At 39.4% G+C, this 20582-nt stretch overlaps 1 long non-coding RNA gene across 1 annotated transcript in view; it reads right to left on the reverse strand.

Annotated features, from left to right (window-relative positions):
- The window catches only part of LOC125961289 (uncharacterized), a 98171-nt gene that overhangs the window by 31899 nt on the left and 45690 nt on the right, over positions 1-20582 (reverse strand). Inside the window, exon 2 of the long non-coding RNA XR_007471741.1 lies at positions 7279-7404. This is a non-coding gene — a long non-coding RNA (uncharacterized LOC125961289). The remainder of the gene's footprint in view (positions 1-7278; positions 7405-20582) is intronic.

Raw genomic sequence — 20582 nt, forward strand, 5'->3', positions numbered from 1 at the left:
TTCATTTCCTTTTCTGCCGCTACTAATTCACTTATTCACTCTTCAAACAATTTGGGGGCAGGATTCTATCCATGGACCACTGTAGCAGATGCTCAGGTCATAAAAATAACACACAACAAACCCTCCGCTCAATCTGATCATAGGCTAATGGGAGAATAGACAGAATCAGGGATTATAACTCAGCATGAAAAGTTCCATGCCCGATGCTTAGAGTCTGGAGAGCTGGAAGGCCCGGACCCAGGCATTCCCCACGGCACACGTGACCCTGCCATGTCCACATTGCTCACTCTTACGGGGAAAGATATTCTCAGAGGCCAATATCCTCACCAAGTGAAGTCACTAAGTCACTGCCAACCACGAATACTTCACCTGGAGCTCACCCAGCACAGCTTCCAAATTTGTGTATCCTATTCTTACCTAGCCCTCACAATCTAATCAACCAAAGCCCGATTTCGCCATAAAGTTTTCCCCAGTAACCTTAGGAGGCCGCGTGATGCCCGTGGAGCAAGGACACCTCGATTTGAAATCCTGCTGCTAGTTGAGTGACCTAAGGGAAGACACTTTCTGCCTCAGGTCCTCACCCCCGATCAGGAGGGTGGTGGTGAGAGCCAGTCAGGATTAAAGTGAGATCGTGTGAGCAAAGTGCTGGTTGACTTTACAACAACAAATGTTAGTTTCTTCTTTTCCTTACCTTTTCATCCTTTGTCTCTTGCCTCTAAAATTCTATAATATAGAAAGCGTGATAAATAGTGAAGAATATAGTGATTATATATTCCTCTGTGCTGAGGGGCAGGGCGTGGAGGACAAGCTTTCAGGGAGAAGAGGGAATGGGATTCCCAGCCCCGGAGAAGGGGTGAGTTCCTGGTAGGGAAGTTACTGAGGGAGAGAAAAAAGTACTGGCAGAGGGCGGGTGTCACTACGACCCTGTCACTGACACCACCTTGCAGCTAGAGCCGTCTCACCATTGTGGTTGCGGATCTCAACCACACAGCACAGAACAAACCCCCCAATAACAGAATTAGTAAGAAACTGAGATAAAGGGGTCACAGAGAATTATTTGGTATCATGTAAGTTTTGCACATTTCATAATTTCCAAGTTTAACCCACATGACTGTGTATAACTTGGTCTGGGTTATTTCTGCCCCCTTGTCGCTGTGTGTGATTTTAGGCAAGAAATATGACTCCTCTAATAATAGTAGAAACATTAACAACAACAGTAATAATAGTTTATAGTCATGGAGCACTTGCTATGGGGCAGGCACTGTGCCAAGTGCATGGCCTGTATTAATTCAACCCTCACAGCAGCCCTGTGAGACAGTGACCACCATCACCTTCATTTTACAGTCAAAGAAACTCAGGCACAGAGATGAGTAACTTACCCACAGTCACCTGAGATCCTAAATTCACTCATATATTGGATAGTATAAAAATTCTCATGAAAAATGTTTCTACCATAAAATGAGAGACTCTATTGGAAAAATGATGATAAAGTATATGTCACTCTACGACTATCACTCCGAGTGAATCAAGATACCAACCAGCCCTGGCCTACGAGACTTTCACCTTGATGGGGTTTCTCTTCCCCATGGTGCTCCCATCCCAATTCGCCCCCTTGCCCTGGGCAGTAAAAACTAATTGTATTCATCATTCCAGGAACACTGACTCATCAGCATCAGGTTACCAGAGTTCCCTTTCAGCCGTGCTCTCCACCCAGGCCTGGGCTCTGGAAAGCAGAGCATCTAGGGAGGGGCTCACTGCACGCCCACCCCACCATCATTGGGGTGGGGTGCTGACCCGCCAGGCCCACGCCTGGCCCTGAGTCTTCTTGTTACCTGCTGAGGTTTCAGACGCTGGGCCTGGACATTGGAACCCTAGTGTTTTGAGGACAGAAAGGCAGTAGAATAAAGTACCATCAAGGCCTAGAATAACCTCTTGGTCAGTAGCTCCTGGGCCGAGTCTCCTGTGCTCTCAGGATGAGAAAAGTTGGAACTCTAGGTGCCCCTCCCCCTACAGGGGGGAGAAAACTGCTGATTTGAGGGGTCTGACCCTCAGGGAGAAACAGATCTAATGATGAGTCCAGCAATTGAATGAAGCAAAGAAAAGACACAATAGAAAACCATGGACTGAATACCAGAAACTCATTTAAACCCTTTGAAACTGCACTACTCCAAAGTCCTAGGAAGTGCAGTGGAGAAAATAATCCTAAACAGATGATAAATAAGGGGTTTCACAGAGAGGAGGAAAGAGCAGGAAAGATCCCAGCTCAGACCAGCGGTGGCTCCGGGCCACTCACTCACCCTCTGAGCCCACCTTTTCATCCCTGTCCTCAATGCCACCCTCCCCCCACCTCCTCCAGCCTCAGCCTCATCCCCGCCTCAACCCCAAGTGCAGACTGGGCACTGCATTTATACAAAAGAAAGGCAACTCCCTGGAGAAGAGAGACCGTAAGAAGGCACAGCCCTACGTGGAGGAATAAGATGAGTCCCGGTCTCCAGCCGGATCCAGCCTGGAAGAGGGTGGCCACTCATCTCAGGCCCTGCATAGCCCGACCCACCCTAAGTGGAATGGGCTGGTGTGTATGGAGTGCCCTCCTCAAAGGATATTGGAGCCAATTTGTAACAAGAAAAAAGGAGTCATTAATCGGAAAAGGGATACAGTGACCCTACAGATACTAGGTGCTCTATACATAGTAGCTACTATCACCGCAAATCTTCCCTTCATAGTTTTGAGCTCAAAAGTTTCTTTCAATCAACAGCCTGCTTCAGCACAGCCCCAGCATCCAGATTGGCCCTGCAATTCCACCAAGAGTGCCACAGGTCCGCCACTGAGGCTAACAGACTACTTCTATGGGCTCTGTAGTGACATAATTGAAGCCGGGTTTACATTGATTGAAACAGTATAGTTTTGACAGAATGAAAATATTTTAGTAAGCGGCACAACACATGTTTGAGGAAAATTCACAGAGGTGCCCCTGCCCCATGGATTACCTCACCTACCTGTGAAAGCACCGTTTTGGAAGTGAAGGGGGAGGGGTGGTAGGGCCCCCGCCTGCACAACAGCATCTTTAACAAACGCGCCAGCTGGTCAAGCACTAACTGGGCTGGTGTGAAACAGCGTTCACTATTGCCAGTGACTATTCACAGGGCTCTGGGGGGAAAGAACTTTCAATGGCTCAATGTTTATAAATGCTACCGCTGTCCCCCAAACACACGTCTCAGATTACTGAGGGATGCTGGGAGCTTTTGCCAGAACTTGGGTGAGGGTATATGAGTTTTAAACGGGGAGAGGAGTCGTTAGGGAAACCAAATTAAACTCATATAAATGAGCGCTTGGTGGTTTGCAGTCTGAAGACCACTTGAGTAAGATGGGGAACCCGGACCTGTCTGGATTCCTTCATTTTAATTTGACAAAGTCTCACAGACAGAGAAAGCATTCAGAAGGCACAACACAGCCGGCCAGGCACTTTGTGTCTTTTTATTTGAAGTTTTGCTACTTTACCTCTACAGCTGCCAAAAAAAAAAAAAAAAAAGGCTAAACTTCAAATGTGGGATATCAAAATAGTGGAGTTTGTGTTTACAACTCGGATGGTGTAATCGAAACTCCAAATGCTGGAGAAACAATAACACAAGTGAGGCGAAGTCAGCCAGAAATGAAAAGTCAGTGTTTCCATTACCACGCAGACAGGGTTTTTCAAGAGTTTATATAACTTGATCGTTAAAAAATGCTCCAGGCTGAAAACCTGGTTTGTGTCAATCTTGGACTAAACTAGTTTGCAAAACTCAAGTTTGTTTGCTCTGCTTTTTTATCCCTTTTCAAGAATGTATTGCTTTGAAACACTGCACATGAAGCTGAACCAAAAAAGTATGTAGACCTTGTGAGCCAATGGTGTTGCAGCATCACCCGTTTTTTAGAAGAAACTGCTGCTTTCTCTACGTAGACTCACCTTCAAGGTGACTATGGCACTCAAATCCCTTTTCTAACTCATTCTTTTGTGTCTCCCTTCTCTGCGGTGACTTCAAAGATATTGGAACTTCACATTGGAACGTTCGCTTTTGTGGAAATAAATTTCAAATTGGAATTTAACTTGTTAGGAATAAAGTTTACTGTTGTGATTTTCATTATGTTGGCTCGGGTGGAACAGAATAGAGCTTTTATATGGGGACGTCAAAAAGGAAGGAAGGGGGCTTCCCTGGTGGCGCAGTGGTTGAGAGTCCGCCTGCCGATGCAGGGGACACGGGTTTGTGCCCCGGTCCGGGAAGATCCCACATGCCGCTGAGCGGTTGGGCCCGTGAGCCATGGCCGCTGAGCCTGCGCGTCTGGAGCCTGTGCTCCGCAACGGGAGACGCCACAACAGTGAGAGGCCCGCGTACCGATAAAAAAAAAAAAAGGAAGGAAGGCAGTACAATAGACCTGTACGTGTTCAAGACACATCGCCGTGAAGAGGGCAGTGGAGGTCAGCTGTGCATGAATAAAATGATCTAGGGAAGCACAGTGTCTGCAAGCCCACATATTTGGCTGGGAGGTTAGGAAAGGCGGGCCTAGCTCTCCAAGACTGGGTTGCAAGAAATGCCCAGGAAGAGGCATGTCAAGAGGCCAGATCTGACTGGTCTCTATCCTTCACCACCAAGAAAGACAGGCTTCATCTTCCATCCAAAGGGTCTAAGTAATTTGGATTCTTGCCTGGGAAGGAGCAGATAACTCAAGAATGAGCTTCTGTGTGTGTGCATATGTGGTGTGATTTGTGTGTGTGTGTGGTGTGTGTCTGCATGTGTGTGGTGTGTGCATATGTGGGGTGTGTCGTGTTTGCATATGTGGTGTGTGTGTATGCGTGTACATGGTGTGTGTGGTGTGTACATGTGTGTGGTGTGTGTTTGCATATGTGTTTGCATATGTGTGTATGCATGTGGTGTGTGTGTGTGTGTGTGTGTGTGTGTGTGTGTGCACTTTAAGTTTGTATGTCTTTCTGTCTGTCTCTGCCTATGCCTTATAGGAGAGACTCCACAGTACATTCGTTTGTAAATGTGGAAAATGGACTTAACATTTCACATTACATTTTTTACTTTCACCTTTATAGAATTATTGAAAATGTTATTTTGAATAAAAATAGAAAGACATAGACTGTGGATTGGAAGAAACGATGTGCTCACACCCTAATTTAAGCTCCCTCCAGCACAGTCCTTTCCACAGCATCACTCAGCACCTAAAAGTATCTGCAGACACAGGCAAGCTGTAGTTTATAAGCTCAAATTTGAAAAATCTGATGAGTTGTAATATATCCTGTGATGAAATACTTTCAGTGATAAAGAGAGCTCATTATTCATGAAATAGCCTTTTTTTAAAACAAAAGACAATATTTTATTTTCTACATTGCAGTAGTATGAATTATTACTCAAGAGAAAGTAAATAAAATTTTGACATCAAAACATTATTATATATATAACATTATATAGTTGGTTATGGAGTCTCATCTGGTATACCTACCTATTTATTTTTCTTCAAATTCAGCTTTCATTTTTGGGAAGGTGGCAAGCTTCCAGACAACACTTACGGTTAAAAATCCTTCCTCCTGGCCCTAGGAATGCCTGATTAAGAACTACCCAAAGGATTTTTGATTAAGAAGCAATACAAACTATCATTGCTAACGTTTCTACTAAGTCCAAAGAGACTTGCATCTGGCCAAATGTAATAAATCCTTTTTATCATTATAATAATATAACTAAAGTACCATTATTTAAACATTTTATTTTATCGAGTTTTTAATAATGATATGACTTTTATCAAGCATTAAAACCACATCTTAACAATGGGATATTATTCAGCCATGAAAAGGAATGAAGTCCTAACTCAGGCTACAACATGGATGAAACTTGCAAACATTATACTGAGTGAAGGAAGCTGGATACAAAAGGTCACGTATCACTTAATTCTGTTTGGATGAAATGTCCAGAGCAGGTATAACTACTAGAGGCAGAAAGTAAATTAGTGGTTGCCTAGGGATGCATGGAGAGGGAAAGAAGAATAACTTCATGGGTGCAGGGTTTCTTTCTGGGCTGATGAAAGGGGTTTGGAATTAGATAGTGGTGATGGTTGCACAACCCAAAAACCACTGAACTGTGTTCCTTAAATGGGGGAACTTTATGGTATATGAATTCTATCTCAATTAAAAAAATAATAACCATATCTTAAATCATCAGATCTTAAATCAAGAATCATTTTGATAGGCACTATTATCCAAGGAACTCAGCACTCAATAAAATGGCCAGAATGAATGCTCACTTTAGTTCTGTAAAGTTTAGCTCTCTAAAAGTTACACGGTGAGGGATAGTGAATAATTTATGACTACAGATTTTACTAAAGAATCTCTCACTACATTTATGTTAATACTATTTGATCCATGAAGAATTTTGATCTGGCTTTTATTTTACAGGGAATGGTTGGTTTGCTTCACTTCACTTGTGCTAGCACTTATGAAAGATCAGGAAATTTCAAACCTACAAATGGGTTCCTCAGCGAAAAACTGACCATTTGAAAACTATTATTTTAGTCTATTTCAAATATTCACTTAAAACATGTGGATTGTATTCCATCTACTTGAAATGCTTCTGTTTCTTTCAAATGACAATCACACAGCCTACAAAAATGGAAGTAGAATTTATCCAATGGTAGGTTAATTCTGGAAAGATGATCCTACCTAGATAAAGCATATACGTGTCGACGTTTTCAGATCAAAACCTCAAAATATAATGTGTATAAGGTATATTTCCTTATTCATTTCCTTATGAATAGCAAAAAAATCTCCCAGTTTGAAAAAGAAACTATCGTGTCATTCACATTTTTCCCATAAAGATGTACGAAATCTTACATTATTCTTTACAATAAGCCTGAAGTCACTGTCGTATTTATTTGACGTTTGTACTCGTATTTATCTTATTAGATATTGTACATGTCTCATCTCACCAGCCATAGTGGAAGCACCAGGGTCTGTACGTAAATCTTGATTTTTTTTTAGACTACACCCAAGCATAATGTCTTACATACAGATCACAGTCTAACATCTAATATATGTTGAAGATGCATGAATTAAGTTGTTCACATTACCCCATTGTCTAGGTATATAAATTTCTTTGAATGTATTTATAGTGTATTAGATTGACAAATGGCCAAAAATTGTCACAAATTTTGTAATGTCATCATTGCCTAGATTTCTATAAGCATTATGACACATAGCTTTGTTATTCACGTACGTAATATAAAAAAAAAAGCCACCATCATACTCACAGTTGTAACCAGGTGCAATGCGGTGCTGTGCCTCCAGACTTGCCAACGTGATGTGGAAAATTATATGCAGCAACAGGAAGGAAAAGCTGGTGAAGCACAGAGACTTTAACAACCGTCCTGTGTGTCCTGGGAAGAAAAGCACAGAGATTATGAGCAATCCTGAGATGACCACACTCATTCTGACCTTCGTACCAGTCCACGTAGAACGCATTTCTACATTACCTATTGTGTAGACTGACTCAAAAGAATATGAAGTGTAACAATGACTCTCTTAATTATTAGTCTAAAGCTAAAAGCATCTTATTCCCTTTGTAAAATTATATAAACACTGATTAAAAATGCGACATGAAAGAAAGATGCTTTCCTATTTATCACAGGATATGTTACCACAAAACGGAACCACTAGAAAGCCTCTGGTCCAGAAAGTTTTATAAGGGAGTTCTGCCAACTTTGATGAAACAGATAATCCCTGTCTTGTAAAAACAGTTCCAGAGAGTAGAAAAAGAAGGAAAGTTGCTTAAAACATTTTACAATTTAGAGTAAGTTTAATTTCAAAATTAAATAAAACTAGAAAAAGAAAGGAATTTATAAGCCCATTTTACTTATGAATATAGACACAAATTATTTGAAAAAAATATTTGCTCACTAACTGAAATAGCAAGGTAAAATGCAATACATCACAATAAGCTAGTATTTATTGCCGAGAAAGAAATGTGGCTTAACAGTAACAAATCTGTAAGGATAAGTCATATACTGTTAGGCTGATATGATAATTTTCTTAATGGATATGGAATAAGAATCTCATTAAGTTCAAAATCTATTTACAGTAAAATAATACAACACTCAGAAAACTAGGAATAGAAGGAAATATCCTTAAGATAATAAAGAATTGGGACTTCCCTGGTGGCGCAGTTGTTAAGAATCTGCCTGCTAATGCAGGGTACACAGGTTCGATCTCTGGTCCAGGAAGATGCCACATGCCACAGAGCAGCTAAGCCCATGCACCACAACTACTGAGCCTGCACTCTAGAGCCCACAAACCACAACTACTGAGCCCACACGCTACAACTACTGAAGCCCACGCACCTAGAGCCCGTGTTCTGCAACAAAGAAAAGCCACTGCAATGAGAAGCCTGCGCACTACAACGAAGGGTAGCCCCTGCTCGCCGCAACTAAAGAAAGTCCGCGCACAGCAATGAAGACCCAGTGCAGCCAAAAAAGAAAAAGATAATAAAGAATTTATGCCATAACTAAAGCAAATATCCTAATATCCTGTTTATGGTGGAATTTTAGACATAGTCGTATTAATATCAGAGAACCATCAAGGACACTTGATACCCTTGCCACTTATATCACTGGTTGTACCGGCCAGTGTTATAAGAAAAAGAAAGAAGAGTTGTAATAACTAGAATTATTTACAAATATGATCAAATGGAATTATTTGCAGATGACATCATCATCAATATAGAATGTCAAACTGAATCCACAGACCAACTATTAGAAAAAAATACACAAAAATGATTCAGATGCAATATCATCTTGCAAAAATAAATATATCTCCTCTGCATTAGCAATAATCAGATAGAAAACAAGATACAACTTAAATTAGCAACCAAAACTGTACTGTAAATGGTTTTGTCAATGTGTCAGTCTAATCAAACATCTGATCAGATTAAAGTCTGTAATGAACTGACTTTACTAAATAAAGATATTTTTCTTGATAATCTGGGCAAACTGATTCAATCAGCTGGAAGTCCTGAAAAGAACAGGTGATTACCCTAAAAAATGGAGCTTAAAGGTCTAAAATGTCATAAACATAAATATAAATATAACTAAAGTGTCTCATTTTGTCTCACTTTTGATTTATGAGTTTAGCCAAGGGTTTGTCAATTCTGTCGATCTTTTCAAAGAAACAACTTTTGGTTTTGTTGATTCTCACTATTGTTTTTCTATTCTCTGTTTCATTTAGCTCTGTTCTCACCTCTATTACTTCCTTCATTCTGCTAGTTTGCAGTTTAGTTTGCCCTTCTCCTTCTAGCTCCTTAAGGTGTAAATCTAGGGTATTGATTTGAGATCATTCTTTTTTGATAGTTGTTTACAGCTATAAATTCCCCTGTGATCACTGCTTTTGCTGCATCCAATAAGTTTTGGTATGTTATGTTTTGCTTCCATTTGTCTCTAAGTATTCTTTAATTTCCCCTGTGATTATCTCTTTGACCCACTGGTGTCTAAGAATGCATTGTTTAATTTCCATATTTCCAATTTTCCTTCTGTTATTAATGTCTTAGTTTCTATTGTACTTTGAGAAGATACTTTATATGCTTTCAATCTTTTCAAATTTCTTGAGAATTTTTCCATGGTCTAACATATGGTCTATCCTGGAGCATATTCCATGTAAACTTGAGAAGAATAGGTATCCTCCTATTGCTGAGTGAAGAATTTCATACTTATCTGTTAGGTCTAGTTGGTGTATAGTTTTGTTCAAGTCTTCTTTTTCCTTATCATTCTTCTATTTAGATGTTCTTTCCAGTATTGAAAGTGGGCTACTGAAGTATCCAATTATTATTGTAGAATTGTCTATTTCTCCCTTCAAGTCGGCCAATGTTTGATTCATATATTTTGGGGCTCTGTTGTTTGCTGAGTATATGTTTATAATTGTTACATCTTCTTGAATTGACCTTTTATCAATATATGATGTCCTTCTTTGTAACAGTTTTTTTTACTTAAAATACATTTTGTCTAATACTAATGCAGCCACCGCAGCACTTTTTTGGTTATTATTAGCATAGAATACCTTTTTCCATCCCTTCACTTTCAACCAACTTTGTCTTTCGATTTTAAGTGAATCTCCTGTAGACAACATATAATTGGGCCATGTTTTATTATGTATTCTACTCCTTTTACCTTTCATTGGCGAGTTTAATCCAATCATATTAAAATAACTACTGATAAGGATATGTTTTTGTCATTTTGCTATTTTTTTCCTGTATGTCATACATATTTTTCCCTCATTTCCTCTGTTACTTCTTTCTTTTGTGTTTTTGAAGGATAAATTTGCCTAATATAAGATTCTTTTTTAAAAACATAGAAAACAGTTAATTAGTTGATTCATTTTTTACATTGTATATATTCTTTTTAAGATTCTTTCCATTACAGGTTATTACAAGATAGTACTGAATATAGTTCCCTGTGCTATACAGTAGGACCTTGTTGTATCTATCCTGTTCTAACCCCATAACTTCTTGCTAACTAATAATAAGACTGAATTAATTAGTTGGAGTGTAATACCATCAGATATATACTCTTTCAAAAACTTTTTTTCCCTCCTGATCTTGCTTCCAAAGACTGTCCTGGTTGCAAAGCTGCTGCTGCCCTGAAGGCATCTAAAGTCTCCTCCACCCCATTCTATCTCTCTGACCAGAGGAACTGGGGGAAGGGGTCCCAAGAGCTAAAGACTAAACGGGAAATCTTGGTGAGACGAGACCCAGAGGGGGATCCTCTAATTCTGTTATAAACCAGTATAAGTCCTGGTCTCACCCCCAAGCTACACATGCGTGGAACAGACCCAAAAGAGCTTTCAGAACTGAACTAAGATACAAAGAACCACACAGGTCCCAGACCGACCCCTGAGGGGTACGTGCACAAAGCAGACCCATATAGAAAAGCAAAGGTTTGAGAACTGAACTGACATTGGAACAAGCAGCCACAGAAAGTGAGACAAAGCTTGTGAGCTGAAACCAACCAGACTGCCTGCTAAACCACAGAAACAAAGGGGAAAAAAATCAACATTATCCAGAGGATTTTAAGATGACCCAATGATTCATAACACAATATTCAAAGTGACCAGGATATAATCCCAAATTACTTGGCATAGGAAACACCAGGAAAATCTGACCAGTTCTCAAGAGAAAAGACAATGAAGTCAACCTTGAAATTACCCAGATGCTGGAATTATTAGAAAATGACTTTAAAGCATCCCTTACAACCACACTCCACGAGGTCAAGGTAAATAATCTTGAAATGGAGAGCTCGAAGCTGTCAGCATAGAAAGAGAAAAAAAACAAGCAAGAAATAAAAACTTTAGAATTGAAAAAATACAACATCTGAAATTTAAAATTCACTTGATGGACTCAATAGTGGAATAGAGATGACAAAGAAATGAGTCAGTAATCTGGAGAGATTAATAGAAATTATGGACTTTGACTATCAGAGGGCTAAAGATTGAAAAAATTCATCTGCTCTCAGGTCTGAGATCAAAGGATCAAGGCCCATCGTTTGTGTCATTTATGTCATTAGACTTACCAAAAGAGAGGAAAGAGAGAGTGGTCCAGAAAAAAATTTGGATGATAGCTAAAAATTCCCCAAATTTATCAAAGACATAATTTACACACTCAATACACTCAGCAAATGTAAAAAGGATGAACTTGAAGAAACCACAACAGACTCAGAATAACCAACTGGCTGGAAATCTAACATAAAGAAAAACTCCAAAAGCAGAGAGAGAAAAATGTCACATTACACACAGGGGGACAACTCTGAATTACCACATATTTTTCATCACAAACGGTGAAGAACAGAATAGCTGGAAAAGCATCTTTAAAGTTATGAAAGGAAAGAACTATGAACCCAGGATTCTATATCCTGTGAAAACATCCTTCAGGAATGAAGACAAAAAGAAGACATTTTCAGACTAAGGAACACTGAGAGTATTTGTCACCAGGAGATCTGCTCTAAAAGAAATGCTAACATAGCTTGTTCAGGCTGAAGGGGAATGATACTAAAGGAAAACGTGGAACTTCAGTCATGAATAGGAGCGAAAGAAATGGGTAAAAAGATATTTGTTTTCATACACACATACACACACACACTCACACTCACGTACACACACCCCTAATTACAGCCATGCTCCAATTAATTCATGGCATTTCTAGAAATGATCTGTTTTTCTGGTTTTGGAAGTATTTTGTGTGCACAGAAATAATTGAGCGTATTATGTTGCCCATGAGTTTTGAGTAGTCAGTCTTATTTATACAAGAAATACAAATCATCCAAGGATATGTCACATAATAAATAATCACTCATAATTAGAAACATAAGAAAATGGGGCATATGTTTAAAAGACTTACAAATATATATGCTAACTTCAAGATGATTTCCCAAAGTAACTCAGATAGCAGGTTCACAAAATAGGCAATTTATGGCCAGCATGACACGGGACCAAACTGCATACTTATATACTATTTTTCTCTGGTTATTAAGCAGAAGAAATTCAATATTAACAGAAAGAATAAATAACAAGGAGAAAAAGTAGAGTTTTTTCAATCAATTTTAATTTGGGTTTTATTCATTGATTTTGTTTATCTGTAATATATTTCCTCAAATAGAGTTAAAAAAAAAATACTACTGTTACCCCGTAGATTACATCCAGGAACTGGGATTTAAACATAGGTATAAATCTAACTCCTTATTTATAATACTTTTGAAAGTATTCAGAGGCTATTTTTTGAATTTTATTTTTTATACAGAATTTTATTTTATTTTTTTATACAGTTGTATAAAATTAGTTTTATACAACTAATTTTCTTATTAGTTATCTATTTTATACATATTGGTGTATATATGTCAATCCCAATCTCCCAATTCATCCCAGTACCACCATGCCCCAACCCTGCTTTCACCACTTGCTGTCCATACGTTTGTCCTCTATATCTGTGTCTCTATTTCTGCCTTGAAAACTAGTTCATCTGTACCATTCTTCTAGATTCCACATATATGCATTAATATACGATATTTGTTTTTCTCTTTCTGACTTACTTCACTCTTTATGACAGTCTCTAGGTCCATCCACGTCTCTACAAACAACCAAATTTCATTCCTTTGTATGGCTGAGTAATATTCCATTATATATATGTACCACATCTTCTTTATCCATTCGAACTGTCAATGGGCATTTAGGTTGCTTCCATGACCTGGCTATTGTAAACAGTGCTGCAATGAACACTGGGGTGCATGTGTCTTTTTGAATTATGGTTTTCTCTGGGTATATGCCCAGTAGTGGGATTGCTGGGTCATATGGTAATTCCATTTTTAGTTGTTTTTAAGGAACCTCCATACTGTTCTCCACAGTGGCTGTATCAATTTACATTCCCACCAACAGTGCAAGAGGGTTCACTTTTCTCCACACCCTCTCCAGCATTTATTGTTTGTAGATTTTCTGATGATACCCATTCTAACCGGTGTGAGATGATACCTCACTGTACTTTTGATTTGCATTTCTCTAATAATTAGTGATGTTGAGCAGCTTTTCATGTGCTTCTTGGGATCTTTATGTCTTCTTTGGAGAAATGTCTATTTAGGTCTTCTGCCCATTTTTGGACTGGGTTGTTTGTTTTTTTAATATTGAGCTGCATGAGCTGTCTATAAATTTTGGAGATTAATCTTCTGTCCATTGATTCATTTGCAAATATTTTCTCCCATTCTGAAGGTGGTCTTTTCGTCTTGTTTATAGTTTCGTTTGCTGTGCGAAAGCTTTTAAGTTTCATTAGGTCCCATTTGTTTATTTTTGTTTTTATTTCCATTACTCTAGGAGGTGGGTCAAAAAAGATCTTGCTATGATTTATGTCAAAGAGTGTTCTTCCTATGTTTTCCTCTAAGAGTTTTACAGTGTCCAGTCTTACATTTAGATCTTTAATCCATTTTGCGTTTATTTTTTGTATGGTATTAGGGAGTGTTCTAATTTCATTCTTTTACATGCAGCTGCCCAGTTTTCCCAGCACCACTTATTGAAGAGACTGCCTTTTCTCCATTGTATATCCTTGCCTCCTTTGGCATAGATTAGTTACCACAGGTGCATGGGTTTACCGCTGGGCTTTCTATCTTGTTCCATTGATCTATGTTTCTGTTTTTGTGCCAGTACCATATTGTCTTGGTTACTGTAGCTTTGTAGTATAGTCTGAAGTCAGGGAGCCTAATTCCTCCAGCTCCGTTTTTTTCCCTCCATATTGCTTTGGCTATTCAGGGTCTTTTGTGTCTCCATACAAATTTTAAGATTTTTTTGTTCTAGTTCTGTAAAAAATGCCACTGGTAATTTGATAGGGATTGCACTGAAACTGTAGATTGCTTCGGGTAGTTTAGTCATTTTGACAATATTGATTCTTCCAATCCAAGAACACATTATATCTCTCCATCTGCTTGTGTCAGCTTTGATTTCTTTCATTAGTGTCTTATAGTTTTCTGAGTACAGGTCTTTTACCTCCTTAGGTAGGTTTATTCCTAGATATTTTACTCTTTTTGTTGCAATGGTGAATGGGATTGTTTCCTTAATTTCCCTTTCTGATCTTTTGTTGTTAGTGTATAGGATGCAAGAGATTTCTGTGCATTAATTTTGTATCCTGCAACTTTACCAAATTCATTGATTAGCTCTAGTAGTTTTCTGGTGGCATCTTTAGGATTCTCTTTGTATAGTATCATGTCATCTGCAAACAGTGACAGTTTTACTTCTTTTTTTCCCAATTTGTATTCATTTTATTTCTTTTTCTTCTCTGATTGCCGTGGCTAGGACTTCCAAAACTATGTTGAATAACAGTGGCGAGTGGACATCCTTGTCTTGTTCCTGATCTTAAAGGAAATGCTTTCAGTTTCTCACCATTGAGAATGATGTTTTCAGTGGGTTTGTCATAAATCGCCTATATTATGTTGAGGTAGGTTCCCTCTATGCCCATTTTCTGGGGAGTTTTTATCATAAATGGGTGTTGAATTTTATCAAAAGCTTTTCCTGCATCTATTGAGATGATCATATGATTTTCGTTCTTCAGTTTGTTAATATGGTGTATCACATTGATTGATTTGCATATATTGAAGAATCCTTGCATCCCTAGAATAAATCTCACTTGATCATGGTGTATGATCCTTTTAATGTGTTGTTGGATTCTGTTTGCTAGTATTTTGTTGAGGATTTTTGCATCTGTATTCATCAGTGACACTGGCCTGTAATTTCCTTTTTTTGTAGTATCTTTGTCTGCTTTTGGTGTCAGGGTGATGGTGGCCTCATAGAATGAGTTTGGGAGTGTTCCTTCCTCTGCAATTTTTTGGAAGAGTTTGAGAAGGATGGGTGTTAGCTCTTCTCTAAATGTTTGATAGAATTCACCTGTGAAGCCATCTGGTCTTGGACTTTTGTTTGTTAGAAGGTTTTTAATCACAGTTTCAATTTCATTACTTGTGACTGGTCGGTTCATATTTTCTGTTTCTTCCTGGTTCAGTCTTGCAAGGTTATATACCTTTCTAAGTATTTGTCCATTTCTTCCAGGTTGTCCATTTTATTGGCATAGAGTTGCTTTTAGTAGTCTCTTATGGTGCTTTGTGTTTCTGCAGTGTCCATTGTAACTTCTCCTTTTTCTTTCTAATTTTATTGATTTGAGTCCTCTCCCTCTTTTTCTTGATGAGTCTGGCTAAAGGTTTATCAATTTTGTTTATCTTCTCAAAGAACAAGCTTTTAGTTTTATTGATCTTTGCTATTGTTTTCTTTGTGTCTATTTCATTTACTTCTGCTCTGATCTTTATGATTTCTTTCCTTCTGCTAACTTTGGGTTTTGTTTGTTCTTCTTTCTCTAGTTCCTTTAGGTGTAAGTTTAGATTGTTTATTTGAGGTTTTTCTTGTTTCTTGAGGTAGGATTGTATTGCTATAAACTTCCCTCTTAGAACTGCTTTTGCTGCATCCCATAGATTTTGGATCGTCATGTTTTCATTGTTATTTGTTTCTAGGTATTTTTTGATTTCCTCTTTGATTTCTTCAGTGATCTCTCAGTTATTTAGTAGCGTATTGTTTAGCCTCCATGTGTTTGTGTTTTCTACATTTTTTCCCCTGTAATTTAATTCTAATCTCATAGTGTTGTGGTCGGAAAAGATGTTTGATATGATTTCAATTTTCTTACATTTACCGAGGCTTGATTTGTGACCCAATACGTGATCTACCCTGGAGAATGTTCCTTGTGCACTTGAGAAGTGTAATCTGCTGTCTTCGGATGGAATGTCCTATAAATATCAATTAAATCTATCTGGTCTATTGTGTCATTTAAAGCTTGTGTTTCCTTATTAATTTTCTGTCTGAATGATGTGTCCATTGGTGTAAGTGAGGTGTTAAAGTCCCCCACTATTATTGTGTTGCTGTCAATGTCCTCTTTTACAGCTGTTAGCATTTGCCTATGTATTGAGGTGCTCCTATGTTGGGTGCATATACATTTATAATTGTTATATGTACTTCTTGGATTGATCCCTTGATCATTATGTAGTGTCTCTCCTTGTCTCTTGTAACATTCTTTATTTTAAAGTCTATTTTATCTGATATGAGTATGGCTACTCCAGCTTTCTTTTGATTTCCATTTGCGTGGAATATCTTTTTCCATCCCCTCACTTTCAGTCTGTACGTTTCCCTAGGTCTGAAGTGGGCCTCTTGTAGATAGCATATATATGGGTCTTGTTTTTGTATCCATTCAGCCTGTGTCTTTTGGTTGGAGCATTTAATCCATTCACATGTAAGGTAATTATCAATATGTATGTTCCTATTACCATTTTCTTAATTGTTTTGGGTTTGGTTTTGTATGTCCTTTTCTTCTCTTGTGTTTGTTTCCCACTTAGAGAAGTTCCTTTAGCATTTGTTGTAGAGCTGGTTTGGTGATGCTGAATTTTCTTAGCTTTTGCTTGTCTGTAAAGCTTTTGATTTCTCCGTCAAATCTGAATAAGATCCTTGCTGTATAGAGTAATCTTGGTTGCAGGTTCTTCCCTTTCATGACTTTGAATATATCATGCCACTCCCTTCTGGCTTGTAGAGTTTCTGCTGAGAAATCAGCTGTTAACCTTATGGGAGTTCCCTTGTATGTTATCTGTCATTTTTCCCTTGTTGCTTTTAATAATTTTTCTTTGTCTTTAATTTTTGTCAGTTTGATTACTGTGTGTCTCAGCATGTTTCTCCTTGGGTTTATCCTGCTTGGGACTCTCTGTGCTTCCTGGACTTGGGTGGCTATTTCCTTTCCCGTGTTAGGGAAGTTTTTGACTATAATCTCTTCAAATACTTTCTCCGGTCCTTTCTCTCTCTCTTCTCCTTCTGGGACCCCTATAATGCGAATGTTGGTGCATTTAATGTTGTCCCAGAGGTCTCTTAGGCTGTCTTTTCTTTTCATTCCTTTTTCTTTATTCTGTTACGCAGCAGTGAATTCCACCATTCTGTCTTCCAGGTCACTTATCCGTTCCTCTGCCTCAGTTATTCTGCTATTGATCCCTTCTAGTGTATTTTTCACTTCAGTTATTGTATTGTTCATCTCTGTTTGTTTGTTCTTTAATTCTTCTAGGTCTTTGTTAAACATTTCTTGCATCTTCTCGATCTTTACCTCCATTCTTTTTCCGTGGTCCTGGATCATCTTCACTATCATTATTATGAATTCTTTTTCTGGAAGGTTTCCTATCTCCACTTCATTTAATTGTTTTTCTGGGTTTGAATCTTATTCCTTTATCTGGTACATAGTCCTCTGTCTTTTCATTTTGTCTATCTTTCTGCGAATGTGGTTTTCATTCCACAGGCTACAGGATTGTAGTTCTTTGTGCTCCTGCTGTCTGCCCTCTGGTGGATGAGGCTATCCAAGAGGCTTGTGCAAGCTTCCTGATGGGAGCGACTGGTGGTGGGTAGAGCTGGGTGTTGCTCTGGTGGGCAGAGCTCAGTAAAACTTTAATCCGCTTGTCTGCTGATGAGTGGGGCTGAGTTCCCTCCCTGTTGGTTGTTTGGTCTGAGGTGATCCAGCACTCGAGGCTACAGGCTCTTTGGTGGGGCTAATGGCAGACTCCGGGAGGGCTCACGCCATGGAGTACTTCACAGAACTTCTGCTGCCAGTGTCCTTGTCCCCACCGTGAGCCACAGTCACCCCCCGCCTCTGAAGGAGAGCCTCTAACACCAGCAGGTAGGTGTGGTTTGGTCTCCTATGGGGTCACTGCTCCTTCCCCCTGGGTCCTGATGCACACAGTACTTTGTGTGTGCCCTCCAAGAGGGGAGTCTCTGTTTCCCCCAGCCCTGTTGAAGTGCTGCAATCAAATCCCGCTAGTCTTCAAAGTCTGATTCTCTGGCAATTCCTCCTCCTGTTGCTGGACCCCCAGGTTGGGAAGCCTGATGTGAGGCTTGGAACCTTCACTCCAGTGGGTGGACTTCTGTGGTATAATTGTTCTCCAGTTTGTGAGTCACCCATCCAGTGGTTATGGGATTTGATTATATTGTGATTGTGCCCCTCCTACCATCTCCTCATGGCTTCTCATTTGTCTTTGGATGTGGGATATCTTTTTTGGTGAGTTCCAGTGTCTTCCTGTCAACGATCATTCAGCAGTCAGCCGTGATTCCGGTGCTCTTGCAAGAGGTAGTGAGCACACATCCTTCTACTCCACCATCTTGAACCCTCAGAGGCTGCTGCTTTAGTCAACATTCCCAAACTCTAGCTTTCAAGTGATTTTAAAGGTGACAGTTAACGTGCAAGATCCATGAAGCTATGAATTCCCCTATCCTACCAATTCTCCAAGGAGAGCTCTGAGCCTTTTGGTAATATTCTCTGCGGTAAAAATGAAACAGCAAAAATTTCATTGATGTGGGTTTATAGATAAGTTAATGAATCAAATACAAACTCTGTATTTATACAGAGTTTAACGAGTTTTTTTAATATATTTCGAAGTCTCCTTTAGTCTTCCCCCAAGATACTTTTATTATTTATTTACAATTTAATTAGAAAGGCCTAGTAGAAGCATCATGAAGCCAATATATATGGCATTTAGAAAAAAAAACACCAGCTTGGAAAGCAAGTATTTATATTTAATAAATTTCCTATAATTTTAGACTCCCAATAGAACAAATGAAAAGCAGGTTGATACATAAAACTGAGTGTTTTCCCTTCAAAATGAGGTTAAATACAAACACCTATTAGCTGTAAAGACGGTGCTGGGACTGCAAAATAAACTGAACAGTCAAGCTTTCAGGTTGCGTATGTGAAGTTGCTAATACTCACCATTTGACTTACAAGAATAGCCATTTCATTGGCATGAAACTAATATAAATGGAGAGAAGAAATACGCATCTACTATATGTTCTAGTTGAAATCTCACTGAGGCCATCATTCCAGCACTGCCCAAAACCCTTCTTTGCTAAAAAGAATGACTCAGAGAGAGGCTTTCTGGGAACACTACAAAAGCCAATGGAAGAATACATGACAAGATTATTCCCCCAAAGTTCTTCCCAACTAGACTAGAAGCTTCCATGGCATGTCTCCAAGTGGGACTTGGAATTCCCCCTGTGCCCCACCTCTTAATCCTCCCTTGCAAAAGCTCCATTTTCTATTTCCAATATTGTTACTGGCATATTACTGAAGCCAAAAAAATACTTTTTCCCCTCTCCCTTCCCATTTGGACCTATCATTTATAACCCTGGCTATTTTTTTTTCAATACTATTGTAACTAGTTTTTATTAATCTAGCTTTTTAAAATTTATTTATTTTTGGCTGTGTTGGGTCTTCACTGCTGTGCGTGGGCTTTCTCTAGGTGCAGCAAGTGGGGGCTACTCTTCGTTGTGGTGAGTGGGCTTCTCATTGCAGTGGCTTCTCTTTTTGCGGAGCACAGGCTCTAGGCATGCAGGCTTCAGTAGTTGTGGCACACGGGCTCAGCAGTTGTGGCACACAGGCTCCAGAGCATAGGCTCAGTAGTTGTGGCACACGGGTTTAGTTGCTCCATGGCATGTGGGATCTTCCCGGACCAGGGCTCAAACCTGTGTCCCCTGCATTGGCAGGAGGATTCTTAACCACTGTACCACCAGGGAAGCCCTACCCTGGCTTTATGTACTATTACTTAATAAGTTTTAAAGTGTTGTAATTGCTTCTAAAATGTTCCCCACAATGAAGCCGATAGAATCAGGGAGAAGAACGGTGCTCAGGGTGTGGGGATGGTGGCTAAGGGGCCAGGGGAGGGAGTGATGCTGCCGCACCACGTGTCTACTCCTCCCCTGCTTCCAAATTTACCACTTGTGACCAGGCCGTATTTCTTCTGCATCTTTCCTTACTGCTTTGACCACAGGGACCTCCTTCTGACTCCCACACTGCATAGTGTCTGTATCTGACACTTAGGAATACGTATGTTATAATGTGAGTTGCTGTCCTGGGTTGGTTCCCAGGAAACAGGCTCTGAGTTGAGATTGCTGTGCAGACAGTTACTTGGGAGGGTGCTCGGCAAGGACACCAACAGGGGGGTGAAGGAGCAGGGCTGGCCTGGGATGCAGCTCCAGTGGGGCC

The sequence above is a fragment of the Orcinus orca genome, chromosome 15 (assembly GCF_937001465.1).
Source record: "Orcinus orca chromosome 15, mOrcOrc1.1, whole genome shotgun sequence".
Classification (NCBI taxonomy): domain Eukaryota; kingdom Metazoa; phylum Chordata; class Mammalia; order Artiodactyla; family Delphinidae; genus Orcinus; species Orcinus orca.